This window comes from Chiloscyllium plagiosum, unplaced genomic scaffold (genome assembly GCF_037043375.1).
Source record: "Chiloscyllium plagiosum isolate Xiang-an unplaced genomic scaffold, Cpla_swu_hap1 HiC_scaffold_43, whole genome shotgun sequence".
NCBI classification, from domain to species: domain Eukaryota; kingdom Metazoa; phylum Chordata; class Chondrichthyes; order Orectolobiformes; family Hemiscylliidae; genus Chiloscyllium; species Chiloscyllium plagiosum.
In genome coordinates, this window is record NW_028270181.1 from 38,924,459 (window position 1) to 38,930,489 (window position 6,031).

A 6,031-nucleotide genomic window follows, 5' to 3' on the forward strand; every position below is an offset into this window, starting at 1 on the left:
CATGAGAGACATGCGGGAATATTGGATAAAAGGAATAAGACACGCAGCCCCGAAGGGGCACAATTTTACCAAGGCCTTTGGTAATCATCAAAACCCGGAGGAAACCCCTACGGACTTCCTAGACAGGATTAGGAAGAATTTGCAGCAGTTTGCTGGGGTGGACCCTGAGACGGACGTGGGGCAACAACTCACACAGGTAGAGTTTGTATCAAAAGCCTGGCCGGACATACGAAAGAAGTTAGAGAAAATGGATGATTGGGATAGTAAATCTTTAAGTGAATTACTACGGGAGGCGCAAAAGGTGTTTGTGAGAAGGGACGATGAGAAGCAAAAGAAGGCGACAAAGATAATGATGCAAACGGTGCAACAAATGACAGCTGGAAGAAAGGAAAAGGGAGAGCCGTGGCAGAAACAGGAAAGGGGAGAGTCGTGGCAAGAGCAGAGGAAAAGAGAACCATGGCCGGAACAAAGGAAGAGTGGAGGAACGCGAGACCGCGACAGGGAAACGAAGAGGACACTCAGATGTTACTATTGTAATGAAGAGGGACATTTTAAACGGGAGTGCTCCCGCTACAAGCGGGAGGTGAGGTCGTACGCCCTGATGGAGGAAGATTAGGGAGGTCGGGGGTTCCTACCCTTGGGGCAAAAGGACTATCGACAGGAACCCCTGGTAAACTTGAAAGTAGGGCCCCAAGGATCGGAGATCACATTTATGGTGGACTCGGGAGCCGAAAGATCAAGTATAATCCAAATACCCCCCGGCACCCGAGCAGGAGGAAAAGTTATGGGGGTATCTGGAATTGGAGGACAGAAATTACAAGTCCCAGTGGTGGAGGACGTGGAAATTGGATATGAAAACAGAACTACTAAACGAGACCTCCTTCTACTGCCATCGGCGGGGTTTAATTTGTTAGGAAGAGACTTGCAGGTCAAACTAGGGATCGGAACGGTACCAAATAACGGGGAAATGGTGGTAAGGTTGTTCGCCCTCACCGAAGAAGATGATCAACAAATAGACCCGGAAGTTTGGTACCGAGAGGGGAACAGAGGGGGTCTAAACATCAAACCTCTCCAAATCACCATGTTACCAGGAAGAGGCCCGGTAAGAAGGAAACAATACCCGATTGCTATGGAAGGACGGGAGGGGTTACAACCTGTGATAGAAAGATTAATCACAGATGGACTACTGGAGGAATGCATGTCCCCTTTCAATACTCCAATACTCCCTGTGAGGAAGCCGGACGGGACATATAGGCTGGTGCAAGACCTGCGGGGGTTGAATGAAGTAGTCCAGGCTAGATACCCGGTGGTACCTAATCCCTACACGTTAATGAGTAAAATTCCCCCCGAACATGAATGGTTCAGCGTAATAGATCTGAAGGATGCTTTCTGGAGTTGCCCCCTTGACGAAGAAAGTCGGAACCTTTTTGCCTTTGAATGGGAGAATCCCTTCACAGGACGAAAGCGACAGTTAAGATGGACAGTCTTGCCGCAGGGATTCACGGAGTCACCCAATTTGTTTGGACAAATACTGGAGCAGATCTTAGGGGGATTTCAGTGTAACGCGGAGAATCAATTGCTCCAATATGTCGATGATCTCTTACTCTCAGGACCAAGAGAAGAGGAGGTACGAGCAGACACCGTTGCCCTGCTGAACTTCCTGGGGAAACAGGGTCTACGCGTCTACAGGACAAAACTCCAGTTTGTGGAGCGAGAAGTAAGATATCTGGGCCATCAAGTCAGTAAGGGACACCGCCGTATCACGCCAGAACGAATATCAGGAATTACGGGTATGCCAATACCCAGGATGAAGAAGGAAGTCAGACAATTCCTGGGACTAGTAGGGTATTGCCGGATATGGATTGAAAGTTACACCACTTTAGTAAAATTTTTGTACGACAAACTGGGACAAGAAGGACAAAAGGTGGACTGGTCAGATGAGGAGGAGCAGCGATTTAATATTATTAAAAATAAACTGATTCGAGCTCCGGTATTGGCTTTACCCACCCTGAAGGAACCGTTCCAGTTATATGTTAATAGCGCCGGCGGAATTGCCCAGGGTGTGCTTACTCAGCTGCGGGCAGGGAAACGTCAGCCGGTTGCATTTTTGTCAAAAATGTTAGACCCTGTGTCATGTGGATGGCCGACCTGTATACAGGCAGTGGCAGCTACGGCAATGTTAGTAGAAGAGGCCCGAAAACTTACCTTTGGAGGAAGGATCACAGTATACTCCCCACATTCGGTTAGTACCATACTGGCTCAAAAGGCTCACCGCTGGTTAACAGACTCTCGCATCCTGAAGTATGAGACGATTTTGATGACCGGGAACGATCTCAATTTTGCAAAAGATCTCAGTTGCAACCCAGCCCAGTTTCTGTACGGACGTCCTGCAGACGGGGAACAGGAGCATGATTGTGTGGAATTTGTGGACTTGCAGACCAAAAGCCGAGAGGACCTGCAGGAAGCCCCGCTGGGTGAGGGACAGGAACTGTATATCGACGGGTCCTCCCGGTGCATCAGTGGAGTACGATACAGTGGCTATGCTGTCATAGATGGTGCAACGAAACGGGCGATTGAGTCCGGACGACTGCCCGGGAAGTGGTCAGCCCAATCCTGTGAGTTGTACGCCCTCCAGAGGGCCCTGAAGTTGTTGGAAGGGAAAGTGGGAACCATATATACTGACTCAAAGTATGCATACGGAGTCGTTCATAATTTCGGGAAAATCTGGTAAGAGCGAGGATTGATAACTTCCCGGGGAAAGGAATTAGCTCACGAACAAATGATCAGCCTAACGTTGGAAGCCCTGGCGTTACCTACGGAACTTGCAGTAGTCCATGTACCCGGTCACCAGAAGGGGTCGACACCGGAAGCGGTGGGAAACCGGCTGGCAGACGAGGAAGCCAAGCGGGCAGCGGTCGAAAAATCCGTCCAATTGTTAACGTTAATACCGTTGAGGGAAGGGCTCGCTAAACAACCCGTCTTCACCCAGGGGGAGATTGATAAAATGGATCAATTGGGTGCCCGGCTAGATACTAACGGGAAGTGGACGGTTCCTGATGGGAGACAAGTACTGAACAAACAGATCACCCGGGGTATTCTGCACCGATTACACCATCAGACCCACTGGGGGGTGCAAGCCATGTGTGATACAATCCTGAGAGACTATGTATGCAGGGGGATGTACACATTAGCCCAACAAGAGGTAGTCGGATGCCCCACTTGCCGGCGTATTAATCGGAAGGCCATGCGTTCTATGCCAGCCGGTGGTCAGCCCCTAGCGATTAGGCCATTTCAGAGGATCCAAGTCGACTTTACAGAATTACCCCCAGTACAGAGATGGAAATACCTGCTAGTAATAGTAGACCATTTCACTCACTGGGTAGAGGCTTTCCCAACTGCCAAAGACGATGCACCAACCATGGCCCGACTGTTGTTAGAGAACATAATCCCGAGATATGGCATAATGGAATCTATCAACTCCGACTGCGGGACGCATTTTATTTCTAAGCTACACCATTTGATCTGTACTACCCTGGGTATCCAATGGAAATTCCACACACCCTGGCATCCTCAGAGTTCGGGTCGAGTTGAGAGAATGAATGGCACGCTCAAGACCCAATTGACTAAGCTGATGTTAGAAACTAAGTTACCCTGGCCAAAGTGCCTGCCCATTGCCCTATTGAGGATACGTACGGCACCTCGCCGAGATGTCGGGGTTTCCCCCTATGAAATGCTCTTCGGATTACCGTATTGGAGTAAGGTTGATGGATGTCCCACTCTACAAGGGGGGGATGTATTTATCCAAACCTATTTACTGGCCTTATCCCGTTCTTTTGCAGAACTCCGGAGGAAAGGTCTCCTGGCTCAGACTCCGCCGCTTGACTTCCTCCTGCATAAGGTGGAGCCCGGAGATTGGATACTTGTTAAGACCTGGAAGGCCGAAAAGCTCCAGCCGCGGTGGGAAGGACCGTTCCTGGTTCTGTTAACAACTGAAGCAGCTGTTCGGACGAAAGAAAAAGGGTGGGTCCACGCATCAAGGATAAAGGGGCCCATTCCGCCTGAAGAAGAAAGCACCTGGACATGCGAGCAAGGGGACAAGCCGTTGTCGGTAAAACTGAAAAGACAGCAATAATGAACTCTACTTGGACTGTATTGGTGGGGATATTGATCAGTTTACTCCTGTATGTGGGGGAGGGTGAGGGGAGATGTGACAAATGTCGAACTACAGTAAGACTTGGGATTCGAATCTATTCGGGATCATTTGTGTCCCATTCCTATGTGGACGATAGGTGTTACGATGTGAGTGCACGGCGTTGCTGGTGGTTGGGGGAGGCATGATTCTTCTTCTCGTATTACCCTGCCTAACTCCCTGTATTCAGTTTTTAATTCAGAAAAATATTTCCCGACTCCAGGCAGTGGTGGTTCCACAACATGGGACGCGGGAACTTAAAGTGATGTTGCTGCGAAAGACCAAGGATTTCCCGGGCCCTTGAGGGAGGGGGGGCTTATCTTGGTCAGGCACATCTTAAAGAAAGAAAAGGGTGGAATTGTGAGAGGTAATTTCGGTTTAAACTTTAAGATGTGCCTGGACCACAGACTGGTCTATAATAAAAGACAAAACTTTTGTTTCTTTTCTAGAACATTTTATACACTCAAAAGTAGAATAGTTTAAATTGTGCAGAATGCTGACAATTTGTGAGCAGAGTAAAAACAAACAGGCTAGTTTAAATTGTGCAGAATGCTGACAATTTGTGAGCAGAGTAAAAACAAACAGGCCCTTGATTGATGAAACCATTGACACAGGCGGGAAGGATGAGTCCTTGACCGATAAGACTCCAGGATGGGGGAACGACTCGAGAGACATCTGTTTCAGATTAATGCCTTTGACTGATAAGACTACAGGATGAGAAAAACAACAACTTAGGAGACTCTGGAGCCTTTTGTTGCAGACTTTGTGATAAGAATAATGATGTTTTTAAGAATGTGAACCTCATGGCTTGTTGGAGCCAAGGAGAGGAGGGACTTGTGCTGTATATAATGGGAGACTTTGTAAGCCTCAGCGCGCCTTTTCTTTAAGGGTGCCCGACTCTGCAGACTTGACTTGTTAATAAAACTTTGTTTTCCTGAATTTGTCTAGAGCGATTATTGAGAAGCGATTTTCGTTTCAAACAATCAGTAACCAGAAAAACTTAGAAAAATGCCCAAAAAGAAGAAATGAGTAACCAGAAAAACTTAGAAAAATGTTCGAAAATAAGAAATCAGTAACCAGAAAAACTTAGGAAAAAACACTTAGAAAAATTTTCAGCAAAGTGTGAAAAATATTCTAAGTGTCAGCGGAGGAAAGTGCCGAAGCATCGGGAAAGATTCACAAACTCGCGCCGAACATGTGTTCCGAAGTGCCGCAGGAACTGTGTGAATTGAGCCCGGCAATTGGCCAACTGTCATTTTGTGTCTGCAGCCCGAAAACTTTAACTTTGTCTGTCGCGGAAGTCCCGACCGGGAAAAATCCAAACGGTTTTGCGGGGATCGAGTTCCAGAGCGATGCAGTCAAATTTGAAATTCAGACCCATTCAGTGCCACTTGCATTTGTTCCACAGTGAGGTTGGCGGGGTACCCAGAGATTTCTGGGAACACAATTTTTAGAACAAAATGGCGGCGCGGGACCACTTTGAAAGGCATCCGAAAAACGGTTCCACGGGCATAGCACTCTAATGGCGGGTATGAGTGCATGCTGGAGAGCTCTTGGAAGTCGAATTTTTGACACTTTGTCAATTTTTTGACAGAATTGCCAAACTCTCCCTGTCTGTTCTGAGAGTCGGTCAGAGACCTGTGTGGAGGTCTCTTGACACGATTGGAGGGCGGGCAATCCCCACGTTGACTCCGGCCGTCCCTCCACAGGCGCTCGTGTCGAAAATGAAGGCGAGAGACGCGAGTGGCCTGGTTCCCTTGGGTGTTGCCAGGAAGGGTGCGGGCTGACCCTTGCCTGAGCACTCCCTTAAAGCCTCATTACGAGGCGAGCAGGCCTCGCGCG